This window comes from Lissotriton helveticus, chromosome 6, assembly GCF_964261635.1.
Source record: "Lissotriton helveticus chromosome 6, aLisHel1.1, whole genome shotgun sequence".
NCBI classification, from domain to species: Eukaryota; Metazoa; Chordata; class Amphibia; order Caudata; family Salamandridae; genus Lissotriton; species Lissotriton helveticus.
The window spans coordinates 668,349,629-668,363,895 of record NC_136067.1 but is presented as its reverse complement, the minus strand read 5'-3'; the positions used below and the strand labels follow the sequence as shown (position 1 = coordinate 668,363,895).

The 14,267-nt window shown below is 49.2% G+C and overlaps 1 long non-coding RNA gene across 1 annotated transcript in view; it reads left to right on the top strand.

The window, feature by feature from the left end:
• The window catches only part of LOC144761476 (uncharacterized), a 52,122-nt gene extending 38,064 nt beyond the window's left edge, over positions 1 to 14,058 (top strand). Inside the window, exon 4 of the long non-coding RNA XR_013595738.1 lies at positions 13,443 to 14,058. This is a non-coding gene — a long non-coding RNA (uncharacterized LOC144761476). The remainder of the gene's footprint in view (positions 1 to 13,442) is intronic.
• Positions 14,059 to 14,267: the final 209 nt, after the last annotated feature.

Genomic DNA, 14,267 nt, shown 5'->3' with positions numbered 1-14,267 from the left:
TAATTACCTGGGTCGTCCAGGTCAAGTGATGGCTTTTTTAACAGTGGAATGATTTTAGCATGCTTCCACGCCCTTGGGACGGAGGCTGATTTCAGTGAAAGGTTGACCAGTTCGAGGGCCACAGGGGAAATAAGTGGTTGTAGCTGGCGAAAATGACTCGCTGCCACCGGGACATCTTGCGAGCCCTACTTAATTTTAGCACTTAAGATCTCGAACTCCTGGGGCGACAACAATGGCAAAGATAACAGGCCATTTTTCACCCGATTGTCTGTCCCAGCCAGCACAGCGTTTTCAATAAGGGTGCTCCCTGTAGAGAGGTCCTGGTAAATCAACTCCACTTTTTTCCTAAAGTGGAGTGCTAGAGCCTCGCAATGATGATTTGACGCTACAGGGGAAATACTGGTCGAACCTGCACTCTTCATATTTTTAAGCAACTTGAAGATGGTCTTGGTGGGATTGGAGCTCGTCAAGATTTGATTGGCAACAAACTCTGCCCGTGTTTTACAGATGAGCTTGTGATAATCCTTGACTGCCCCTCGATATACGGCTTTGGCAGACGGCTCATAGGAGCGGCGCCAGGCACGTTCCAGCTGCTTGCACCCCTTCTTTGCCTGTGTTAGTAGATCTGTGAACCATGGATTAGATGGCCCACGTCCCTTACCTCCCCGCTTTGCTGGAATGCAGCTATCCAGACCAGTTACCAGCCATTCATGAAAGCACACATGCGCCTCCTCGATATCTGAGGGAAGCTGGGGTCTGTGTTCCGCTAACCCAGTGGCGAGCAGCTCCCGGTCAAGCTTATGCCAGGGCCGTTTTGCCACCACGACAGGACGAACCACATCAACTCCACCCTGCCGCAGTAGAGAGAATGGAATTACTGAATGGTCAGTCCATGTCTGCGGAACCGGGGAAAGAATTTTTAAGCAGCCAAGATTGGAAAACATGAGGTCAAGCAGATGCCCAGCCACATGTGTGCCCTCCGAGACCAGCTGCGGCAACTGAAAAGCTTCTAGATCCGCTAGAAAGTTAGCGATCTCAGCCTTTCCATCCAGCTCGAGGTGCAGATTAAGATCCCCCAAGATGGTAAAATTAGCCGCTTTGCTAGCCATAAGTCCGATTTTATTCGCTAGATCTTCAAAAAAATTCCTGGAAGGCCCAGGAGGTCTATAGATTAAAAGACCGGACATGGTCAGGTTGCAGCTAAGCTTTATTTTAAAGAGAGCACTCTCACAGCCCGCAACTTCTTCCTTCGACAGATTGACATCAAATGCAACTTTAGCTATCACCGCAATGCCACTCCCTCTTCCCCCCTCTCTGTTGATGTGATATATAGTATAGCCGTCCGGGAGTGCAAGCCCTGGCTCCGCCACTGTATCCTGGGTCAGCCAAGTTTCTGTAAGGAAAAGGACATCAGGGGCCTCAGCCATTAAAAGATCAAATACGTCAGCGTAGTGACTCACCAAAGAACGACAATTTAAGCTGAGGAACTTAAATTTGGTGTAACTAGATGGACAGATAGACTGCACCTTAGAGTTGACCTTAAAGACTCAGAGTTTACACACAAAAGACGACTCTTGAAATGTCTACGGTGCTGATGGGCACCTAGAGTTCAGACCCAAAAGTTTTTCGCGGGTGTACCTGAGAAAGTCGCCTTTGGGAGATGCAGGGGTCCTGGCGTCTGGCGTGGACCCGGCGCAGATGGGCACAGACAGGCTTGCCTTTGGCTGTGCGGGCGCCTGAGTGACGTCATTTATAGGAGCCCAGGAGGTGGCCAGGCAGGCGAGTCAGCAAACACTAGTCTGCGACCTCGTCGTTCCTCCTCCAAGATGGCGGACACACTCCCTCCCTTGCCGCGAGCAGTGGGTCCCCAAGGGCAGCAACAGTGCAAACAACTTTTAAAATATGGCGCAATGAGGTAGAAGTGATTGAAATAAATTCCCCACACAGTTAGCACAGAACCCACGTCTGGAACAGATGATGGACAGAATGCTGAACAATTCAAACATTCACCCTCAGTCACAGATCTGGGTTAATTTTGCTCACCTCGCCACCCCAATTTGGACCCAGTCATATGCAAATTAGTCTTGACCCTGCTCCTCTTGGGAACAGTACAGCCTCTGCAAAGTGGCACAGGTTCCCTTTGAGTGGGTTGGAGGGGCACTCAGGTACCTTAAAAGTAGTTGTGAGGCAAGCCATGCCTGTTGGCTGTCAGCTTGGAAATGATTGGGAGAGTTCCCCTTGGGAGAACGTGGAACGGAAGTGTCATTTGGAGAGGTTGGGTCTTCCTGAGTGGTCATGTGTGACCACTCGGTCTATGGCAGCCGGTAGGGGCAATCGAGGGGACCTGGAGCTTTACAAAATGGCCCAGGTGCCTGCCAAAAAGGGAGGAGGCAGGAGGCGGGAGGCAGGGGGCGGGGGAAACCAGCCCTTGAAGATCCCACGGTCCAGGAGGATTCCGTTACTTGAGGGAGATGCCCTGGAGCTACAAGGGAAAAAGTGGCTGAACTGGGGCACCTGCCTGAGCTGACACAGTGGCAGCAGGAATGAGGCCCCTCCAGGGAAGCTTTCTGCAAGGAGCAGCAGGAATGCCCCTCTCTTGTTGGCTTGCGGCAGCAGGCTGCAGGCCAGGCTGCAGGTAATCAGTCTGGGTCACACTGGATTTACTGGGGGGATGATCTCCTGTATAGTGAGCCTAAGGTTGCTAAGCCTGGGTCAGCCCATGTGCTGGCGGTACCCACGTGCTTCAGATCATTACTACTAGGTCTGGCTCATGATGTCCCTTTGGCAGAACATCTGGAGCAAAAAAAGACCTTTGAAAGGCAGGGTTCTGTGGTAAACTTGGGACACCAGGTAGGGAGCGGCCAGGTGACGCCCCTACAGCCCAATATTGATATAATTCTGGTTTGGGAACTCCCTAAGACCCAGAAAGAGGTGAGAGCCTTCCTAGGAGTCACCGGTTATTAGAGGAGATTCTACTAGGTTTATGGCTCCATTGTTGTCCCCTTGACTGAGCTGACTGTCAGGAAGCAGCACAGGAAAGTGAACTTGACTGACGCCTGTCAGAAAGATTTTGATGCCCTGAAATCTGCCATGTGCACAGCACCAGCGCTCAATGCACCCAACTTCTCACAGGAATTCATCGTGCAGACTGATGCTTCAGAGCATGGCGGGGGAGCAGTGCTCTCACAACTAAATAAGGAGGGCCTAGACTAACCTGTAGCCTTTATTAGTAGGAGGTTACTTCCACAGGAATAGAGGTGGAGTGCGATTAAGCATGAGGCATTTGCTGAGGTCTGGGAGCAGAAGAAGCTGAGACCATACTTGTTTGGTACTCACTTCCGGGTTCCGACCGACCACAGACCCCTCAGATGGCTGATGCAGATGAGGGGTGAGAATCCAAAGTTGTTGAGGTGGTCAATTTCTCTACAGGGGATAAACTTCATGGTGGAAAAACCACCCTGGTACAGAACACGCCAATGTTGATAGTCTGTCCAGATTTTTCCACCTTAGTGAAGAGAACTCCCAAGAGGGTGGGTAGTTCTCCCCACATTTCAGCTGGAGGGGACATGTGTTAGACCTGGCATCCTTGGCGTGGGTTTCCCGTGCATTTTTTTCTTTTGCCTCCTGTATTTGTAGCGTGTGAAGGAGTTCGTTTTTGCTGTTTTAGATGCTTTGGGCACTTTGCCACTGATGATCAATGCCAAAGTGTAAGTGCCACCTTTGTACATTGTTATTATAGATTGGTGTTTCCATGGTTGGTTTATTTGGTTTACTGTTAAGTCCCTAGTACACTGCACTGTGTGTGCCCAGGGCCTGTAAGCCAAATGCTGCTAGTAGGCTTGCAGCACTGATTGTACCACCTACACAAATAGCCTTGCAAAAGGTCTCAGGCCTGCCATTGCAGTGCCTGTGTGCAGTCCAGTACTGCCATGTCGACCCAGCAAGTGCACCCACTTGCCAGGCCCTAATCTTACCTTTTCTTACATGTGAGTCCCCTAAGGAAGGCCCAAGGAACCCCCGTGGGAAGGGTGCAGTGTATGTAAAAGGTAGGACATGCCCTGATGTGTGTTGAATGTCCTGATAGTGAATTACTACCAATTTGGTTTTTGCTCATAACATCTTATGAGTATTATTGGCCATGGAAAAAAGATAGGAAAATAAAGTTTGATATGCCTCAACTCAGAATGTTAAGATGTATCTTTTAGGGATGGTGATTTTTACATTCTGGGTTTGAAAATACCACTTTTAGAAAGTAGGTATTTTCTGCCTAACCATCCAGTGTGCCTCTGCTAGGTGGTGTATTGACTGTCTGGCTTTGGAGTGACAGGGACTGGGAATGTGCATTCTGTTCAGACAGTCACTTGGGGGGTAAAGGTGTGCCCTGCCTTTCCTGGGTGAGTCAGAGCTGGAAACTGCAAGAACTGTGAAAATCAAGCATCGCCTGTTTCTGATGCATCGCAGCAGGGCGATGATAATTTTTCAACGCATCGCCGCTGCCATAGAATCGACAGCTTGGCAGTTCGGGCTGATCTGTTCCCATGAGGCACATGGTCAATGCTGATTTGCATATGGCCATGTCTGAACTGAGGTGGTGTGGTGAGCAAAGAAACGATGGATTTAGGCCCATATCTCTGTACTGGGGTGAATGTATGACATTGTTCTGCATTCTGTCCATCAACTGTTGTTTTTGCATTTGTCACCCCGAGTGGGACGGGTATGCTCAGACGTGAGTCCCGTGCTCTCCACGCCACTGGAGTCAAGCTATCCTGGCTGAAGATGGCTGATAGCCAGAAACCGGTCCTAGGATGCTTGATTCCGGTCCAGGGAAGACATGGCTTGGCAGTTCGGGCTGGACTGTTCCCATGAGGCAGAGGGTCAAGGCTGATTTGCATATGGTCATGACTGAACTGGGGTGGTGTGGTGAGCAAAAAAACGATGGATTTAGGCCCAGATCTCTGTACTGGGGTGAATGTATGACATTGTTCTGCATTCTGTCCATCAACTTTTGTTTTTGCATAGAATCGACAGAGCCTGCTCGTGGCAGAAGTATCTGCCATGTGACGAATCCTGTGACTGATCTCCGACGTCCAAGATCACCGCACCAATTCTGCCGCAGGTTCTGTTGGAGAAGAACCGATGCATCGAGGGGACGCGGCTGAAGGCATTGCAGCGCATCCCGGGTCTTCACGCATCGCATCACACTGGATTGTCACGCATCCTATCGGAGTGCGAAGTCTGTTGCATCGTTGGGGAACGCAGTAAGACGTCAACGCATCACCTCCACATGCAGTAAGAAACTGATGAATCACCTCCCCTCCGGTAAGGAACCAACGCATCGCCTCCCCTGCTCAGCAGTAAGGAACCAACACATCACCTCTCCTGGAGCAAGGAACTGATGCATCATCTTCCCTGAGTGTAAGGAACTGACGCATCACCTTCCCTGCAACCCTTTTTGCTTGCCTTTTTAGACGCATCCCAGGTACTTTGAGTAAAAGTGTTGCATCCCCCCTTTTTCTTTGAACAATACTATTTCTACCTTTTAAGAATCATATTTTTTTACTGTATTGTGGATTTTTGTCCTTTTGGTCTTGTTTTGGTTTAGAGAAAGATTACATATTTTTCTAAACTGCTGTGGTGTCCATTTTTTGTGTTTTCACTGTATTACTGTATGTGTTCACAAATGCTATACACACTGCCTCTGAGATAAGCCTGTTTGTTCATGCCAAGTTACCAAGGGGGTGAGCAGGGGTTATTTTTGAAGTGTATCCCCCTTACCCTGACTAGGATGAAGAGTCCCAATTGGACAAAGGTACCTACCTCTGCCAACTAGAGACCCCCATTTCTAACACAGTCCATCATACGTTCTTTATTGCTTTTTTCACCCTAAGTGGGAAGGGGCTGTCCAGCTGGCAGTCTCTTGCTCACTGCGTCACTGGATTCAAGCTAGCCTGCCTGATGAGCAGTGATGCTCCGAAACCGCTCCCAGGATGTTTGTTTCCGGTTCAGGGAGGACCTGGCTTGGCAGTTCAGGCCGGACTGTTCCCATGAGGAGCAGTTTGCATTGTTCAGCATTCCGTCCATCATCTGCTCTTTTTGCTTTTGTCGCCCTAAGTGGGAAGGGTGAGTCCAGACGTGGGCCTCGTGCTCACTGCGTCACTGGATTTAAGCTAGACTGGCTGATGAGCGGTGATACTCTGAAACCGGTTCCAGGATGCTTGTTTCCAGTTCAGAGAGAATCTGACTTGGCAGTTCATACTGGATTGTTCCCATGAGGATGAGGAGCAGAGTCAAGACTGATTTGCATATGGTTGGGTCCAAATTGGGGTGGCGTGGTGGGCACAAAAACAATGGATTAAAACCAGATTTGTTGACTGGGGATGAATGTTTGCATTGTTCAGCATTCCGTCCATCATCTGCTCTTTTTGTTTTTGTCACACTAAGTGGAAAGGGTGAGCCCAGACATGGGTCTCGTGCTCACTGAGTCACTGGATTCAAGCTAGCCTGGCTGATGTGGGGTGATACCTTGAAACTGGTCCCAAGATGCTTGCTTCCGGTCCAGGGAGGGTCTGGCTTAGCAGCTCAAGCTGGACTGTTCCCATGAGTGAGAAGCAGGGTCAAGACGGATTTGCATATGGCTGGGTCCAAACTGGAGTGGCGTGGTAGTCAAAAAAATGATGGATTAAACCCAGCTCTGTTGACTGGGGATGAAGTTTTGTATTGTTCAGCATTCCGTCCATCATCTGTTCTTTTTGCACTAGTGGGCCTGCAGCACTTATTGTACCACCCATTTATGTAGACCTTTTAAACATGCCTCAGGCTTTGCATTGCAGCCTATGTCTGCAGTCTTAAACTGCTATTTCAACCTGGCAAAATAAACCACCGGCGACTCACGAGCGGAAAGTATCTGGCCGTCACAGGGTTGAGCTACTAGACTCATCCTAATTACTGCGGTGACTCCGGCGAGGCCACACTTTCTGATTAGAGGGGTGTGGCGAAGGAACATGATCCAGACGTTCCCAATAACGCTGAGACGCTTATGACCTGAATATAGGTATATTAGGAATACAGGGTACTTTTTCCTGATTTCTAATCTCACTTATTCTCATTGAACAATTTTTTATTTGTCACTTCAGGGTCCTGACGAAGCGCTTAGATCCAATAGGGACCAACTTGTAGCGTGAAACATGTTGACCTAACACTTCACTTCTCACACACGTACACGGATACTGAGAGCAGCAGGAAGACACTCGTCCCTCCGACATATTTGTTGATTGGAGGTGCTCCCTATCCCTTGTTTTTATACATTACCTTTGGCACTCCTGAATAAAATGTGGTCCTGGGTACCACGGGGTATCTTTTAATCCACTCGCCCACTCTTTTAAGGATCTCACACCCACATGCACAACTGCGGCATCTCTATAAAAGATCTCAAAAAAAGAGCCCTCTCGTGGGGACCGAGGAGGACAGCAGCGCCACCCCATTAGGAGCAACGCCCTATGATGAAGCATGACACTCGCAAGGGTGTGTGAGGGCATTATATTCTGAAGGAGAGATTCCTCTCCCCTCATCCATAACAAAATCACCTCTTGAGAGACCACTTCGATATCCTCTTAACCATAGTAGGTTGTCTGTCCTCTTCTCTTAATTCTTTTTAGGAACAGTTACCACCTAGTGAGTACTACGTTAGTTCTTGGGAGCATTGGTACTGGACCTCATCCTTTTCTAGAAGCTCCCTGTCCCCTCCTCTATACATTGTGTTGTGAAAATAAACTATTTGCCAGGCCCAAACCTTCCTTTTTAGTACACATTTCCACTGTAGGGTGGGTCAACCGCCCAGCAGGCATGATTGCTAATGGCTGACAGGACCTTTGTGTACAGAGACGACTGTCCGTGAGGCTCTCCCTGCTCCTCATGGCCTCTTCCACCGCAAACAGAAAACTTTGTGCTGGACTTTGAAGGTAACTCTTTCAGCTGGACTAACCTAGTCCGTCTATCCAGCCCAAACTCCACCACAGGCGGCCTGAACTTGTGACTATCACACGGTCTTGCTTGACCAGCTAACCATGAGTGCTGCTTTGTGCTTGTAGGCATAAATACTTTACACATTGCCTCTAAGTTAATCCTGACTGCTTTTGTGCCAAGCTACCAGAGGTTTAGGCGCAGGTTAATTTGTGGTATATGTGTGTTTCCCCCAGATAGAGATTGTGATTGCTGCTTGAGTAAGGTTTCACCCTCTCAACCAATTACCCAATACCCAACAATGGTGTTCAGCGTTTAGATTGGGACTTGTGTTTGTGCAGTGCCATACAGTGATTACACGTTACACTAAAATCCCAGATAAAGTATTTGGGGCCAGATGTACGACGGTATTTAGAATGCTCAAAAAGGTTTGCGATCCATTTGCGCATGCTAAAAACCTGTGGCCAATGTACAAATACCATTTATTGAGTCGCAAATAACTTGCGACTCGCAAAATAGTGTTTAGCGACTCACTATTAAGAAGGGGCGTTCCCTTCCTAATAGCGACTGCAAAGGCAGGTACCTCTTCAAGAGGGTGGGAATTGAGTTGCAAATGGGAAGGGGTCCCCAGGGGACCCCTTCCCCTTTGTGACTGGCTCAGAAAATGTTTTTTTAGGGGCAGTCAGTGGTCCGAGGGACCACTACCTGCCCTTAAAAACTGAAACGAAAACGTTTCATTTAAAAAATATATATATATCTGGTTTTCCTTTAAGGAAAACGGGCTGCATTTTGTTACAAAAAACTGCTTTATTGAAAAGCAGTCCCAGACATGGAGGTCTGCTGAGCCCAGCAGGCCACCATCCCTGGGAGGGCCAGCCATTCCCAATGGGGTCTCAAATTGCGAGTGGCTGATTAATATTCATGAGTCTCGGATTTTGCGACCCCATTGGGAATCGCAATCAGTGTCTCTGATACTGTTGTACATTCCAAATTGCAATTTGCCACTCGCAATTGAGCCCAAATTGCGACTCGCAATTTGGAATGGTGGCGCATCTGGTCCTTGATTCAAATTTTAGGTTTTGTAATTTCCCTTGTCTCTTTTGCTTTTTTCAAATCTACTATCATTGCTACCTGACTGCCTGTTACCGTACCTGCAGTAATGGAATTTGAGCTGGCCAACCTGGAAAGTTACACTTTGGTTGAGCTCTAACAGTTCTGTAAGGAATGGGGATTGCAAACCAAAAGGATACCAAGAGATTGAGCTTCAGAATGGGCTGAGCGCCTTGAAAGAGGTCCACCAGTTACTGACATCAACAGAGGATAGGAATGAGGAGGATGGTACGGATGAGCAGGAGCTGAGGTGCAGCACTCAAGTATGGGGGCGACTCATCTCCTGAGTTCAAACTCCCTGCCAGAATGGAAAGCAGTGTATCTTCACATGGCCTGTCCCCAGAAGAGCTGGCGGACAGGAAGGCAGTGATGGAGTTTCAGCTGCTAATGGCCAAACTGAAGACGGAGAAGAAGAAACTGGCCAAGGAGACAGAGGAGAGGAAAATGGCTCATGACGGGAACCTCGGAGAGCTGAACGTAAGAGCTGGGGAAGCAGAGTCGAGCAACAATGGTGGCAGCTTACCTGCAGTGCCTGAAGGGGACAAAAAGGTTCATACACCCAGAAATATGGTGCCCAGCTATGTAGTAGGGGATGACATAGACGAAAAAGTTACTTACCTTCGGTAACAATGTATCTGTAAGAGACATACATTAGTTACAGATTCCTTACCTTAGAATTACCCTTAGGTGTCCGACTGGATCCGGATAATTTTTTGTAGCAGTACCCATGCGCGTCGATAGTTGGCGTCAGTCGACTCCGCGTCTGTTGTTGGCATCGTGGTCGCCAGGATGACATTGTGGTGTCTACATAGACGCCGCCCCTACGAGCAAGCGTCAGTTCTGAAACGACTTTCCACACCAGAAGCACAGAGCCATGAAGACACTGACCACTAGTACACAAAACTAGGGCCCTGGAGGGGAGTCCCTATCCCAAGAAGTCAGTTCGCAGAACAGGGAGGATGGGTGGGGCAGTAAAGAATCTATTACTAATGTATGTCTCTTACAGATACATCGTTACCGATGGTAAGTAACTTGTTCATCTGAAAACGACCATTAGTTATACATTCCTTACCTTAGAATAGATACCCCAGCAATGCCAACCCTGGAGGTGGGTCTGCAAACTAAGTTCACACCCTAAAGTCCTGGACTACAGAACGGCCAAAAAACCTATCTCGCCATACTTGGCTATCCAGGTAGTAATGTTTTGTGAATGTGTGCAGGGATCCCTATATGGCTGCCTGGCAGATGTCAATCAGCGGAATTCCACGTGCCAAAGCAGCAGAGACTGCCGTCGCCCAGGAAGAGTGGTCATACAGTCCTACTGGAAGTTCCTTTTTTGACAAAGAATAGCAAATTTTGATGCATAGGACAACCCAGCGAGAGATGGTAAACATTTGCATGGCCCGACCCTTCTTGGAGCCCACATAACCCTTGAAGAGTTGTTTGCCCACCCAGAAACCTTTATTGCGGTCAAAGGAGAAGGATAGCGCACGTTTTGGGTCCAATGGTGGAGTCTCTCCTCCTCTTTGGAAGGATGAGGAGGGGGGAAGAAGGTGGGCAGTGTGATGGTCTGACCTATGTGGAAAGAGTGGGCAGAAAAGAGGGCCAAGTTCGAAGGACCACTTTCCCCGGATGAACTGGAAGAAAAGAAGGCTTAGAGGAAAGAGCCTGAAGCTCACTCGCCCTGCGAGCAGATGTGATGGCAAGCAGGAAAGCAGTCTTTACGGTAAAAAGACGAGGAAGACAATTATGTAGTGGCTCAAAGGGAGCACACATGAGTTAAGAAAGAACAAGATTCAAGCCCCACTTGGGCATTTGAAAGGTGAAGGAGGAAAGAGATGAGTAATGCCCTTTAGAAATCTATTTACAATGGGGGACTTGAAAAAAGTAGGCTGATCAGGAAGGTGCAGAAAGGCAGAGATGGCCGAATGGTAGCCTTTAAGTGTGCCCAGAGCAGAGCCCTTCTGGGCCAAAGATAGAATGATGAGGAGAACCTCTGAGAGAGGGACAGAAAGGGGATCAACATCCTTTGCTGTGCACAATGCCACAAATTTGTTTCATCTACACGCGTAAACCGTTTTAGTGGAGGGATGCCTGGCTGCCAAGATGACTTTACAGACTTTGAGAGAAAGGTCAAAAGCTGTCAACTGTTGCTGCTCAATCCCCAAGCAAGGAGGTGGAGGCTGGACAGGTTTGGGTGGAGGACCGGCCCCTGTTGTTGCGACAGAAGAGCCCCCCAAAGAAGTAGTTTGATCGGAAGATCGATGGCCATGCTCAAGAGCTCAAGGTACCTGTTAGATCTGGGGGTTTCTAGTTGGCAATGGTATTTAGCTTTGTCCAAATAGGGACCCTTACTTCTAAGTTAGGATAAGGGGATTACACTCCTAAATAACCCCTGCTCACCCCCTTGGTAGCTTGGCACGAGCAGACAAGCTTATCTCAGAGGCAGTGTGTTAAGCATTTGTGAATATACACAGTAATACAGTGAAAACACTACAGATGGACACAACACAGGTTTTATAAAAATAAGTATTCTTTATATAGGCTTAACACAAGGCCGCAAACGACAACAATCCACAATACTGTACTTAAGATTCACTTAAAGATGGTAAAAGTTACTTAGTTCAAGCTGGTGATGAATGCGACAAAGTTCTCAACAAAGTACCTGGATGCGTAACGCAAAATGATTTAAAGGCTTCCAAAAGGTGAGATGCGTCGGTTCCATGATCCGGTGGAGATTATGCATCGCACCTCAACGCTTGCGCAGAGTAGATGGGATGTATCGTGATCCTTACCGGTGGGAGGTGGATGCGTAGAATCTCGGCTTGCGGTCCGGATGCGATGCGCAAGATGGCACCTCGATGCGATAATCCTGGTGCGATGCGAGAAGATGGCGCCCTTGATGCAACGATGACGATGCGTAGATGCCCTGGCAGCTTTGTGATGACTCTGTACTCTGGAGCCGCGACAGGCCCTGCGACACGCTCCTCCAGTGATGCAATGGCGACTCTCGATGGCGTCACGCTTCTTCGGTGAAGTGAGAGCAGCAGCTTTGACGAAAACACCCTTTCTGGGAGATGCGGCGGCAGCACGCTTCTCCGGTGGTGCGATGATTTCAGCTGCGTTGGCGTCGTGCTTCTTCTCGATGCGTCGCGCTTCCAGCTCCCAGCGACACGCAGGCTTCTGCAGTTAGAATTCACAGCAAGGAAATTCAGGGGGGAGCTGGAGATGAAGGGCCATATGTAGGTAAATTGCCAATACCGAATCCTTAATACCGATTCATACCGAATCGGTATTAAGAATGAGGTAAACGTGATGTATGTAAAAAAACGTTAAACATTACCGATTCGTTGCAAATCGGTATTAAATACCGATTGTGAACTGATCGGTAATAAAAACACATACCGAAAGGCTATTACCGAATCGGTGTTACCGAATCCACACCCAAAATCGGAATTACCGATTCGGTAATTCAAAAAATAGCGTTTTGGTGAATCAGCCAATCCTGATACACCCATTTACTCCCCAAACAGGAAGTTGCCACACCCAGCCAGGTGCACAGGGCCTGGAGCACACTGTGAGGCAGGCAGGCAGGAGAGCTGAGGAGCCAGCAGCAACACAGCCAAGAAAATTAAAAAAACAACCACTGAACAAGCATTGCAATGGCAAGCCAGGACAAGGAGAAGGAGGCAGGTGAAAGAAAAAGAAAACTCAAGTTCAGCGACAAGGAGCTTGAGATCCTGATCGAGGATGTCACCCAAGAGTACCACAAGCTGTTTGGAGCCCAGTCCCAACAAGTGCCAGACGCACAGAAGAGGCAAATATGGAGTGGCATTCGGGACAAGATCAATGCCATAGGTGTGACCCTGAGCACCATAGAGGACATCAGAAAGAGGTGGTACGACCTCAGAAAAACAGCAAAACAGAGGATGGCAGAGAGACATAGGCTGGCTTGGAAAACTGGAGGAGGAAAAAATCGAGCCCCAGTGCCAACACCACTGGAACAGATGGTAGAGTCCACCATCCAGCGGGAGAGTGTGAGTGGCATAGGAGACGCAGACAGCTCCGCCAGAGCAGCTAGAAAACAAGGTAAGAAGCATGCCCAGCATGCTGCCCTACCCCCTCCCCAACCCCAACCTCCATAGTGGTAAATGTGCTCCCACTCCACACCATGTCTTACTGCTTACCTGCAATGCATTCTGGGTGATGTAGTCAGTGTGAAATCATGATCAGGACTGTCAGGGCAGCTAACACAATAGCATGGTAATAGAATTGGATAGGTCAGGATAACCACTGTGCACTGTTGGCATGTACTTTAATGCAATGGCATTGCAGACAGAGCATTGAGAATATTTACATTTGTGTCATTTCAGGCGAGTCATCTCGCAGTGCAGCTGAGGGCAGCAGAGGCAGGTCAGCCAGGCCAGAGGGGAGTGAACAGGATGAAGACAGCATGCCTGCAGGAAACACCAGTTCTGCGCCATCGCAGCCAGCCAATCCTCCACCACAGCCATCACCACAGCGCCAGGGAGGTCCGCAATCCCCTCTCACTCAGTCACCACTGCGACGTTCACCAACAGCACCACCACCACCACCACCACCACAGTCAGGCAGGAGGCATGCCGTGAACACCCTCCAGCAGATGGAGGCATCGGAGGAGGAGGGCAGCCAGCGCGCACAAAGTCCTATCGTAGAGAGATCCAACAGGGAGCGGGCTGGTTCTGCATCCGAGGGTGCGAACATCTCATCACGACGCCGCAGGGCAAGGCCAGACAGTCCAGTGGCAGTTGAGCAGGGTGACAGTGTGTTTGCTGGACTGGAAGGCAACATGCTGAAGGTCCAGCGCCTGCAATGGAGGGAGATGAAGTCATTACACAGGGAGGTGGCAAACATTAACAGACATATGCACAAGATGGAGAAGGGTATCAGTGCCATGGGGGAGAATATGTCTGCAGGGATGGAGAGGGTAGCAACCTCGGTGGACAACCTCTGCAGCCAGCTGGAGCAGGACCGTGTTGGCATGCGCCGGGAGAGACAGAGACTCCAGGACTATACCAAGTCGGTGAACCGGCTGGCCACCACGACATCACTGATGTGTCGCCGGTCCATCGCCATGCAGGAGGAGATGGCGCATTGCAGCAGGGATGTGGCCAGGGGGATGGTGTCCATGACCTCAGTGCTAGAGCTCATGCAGAATG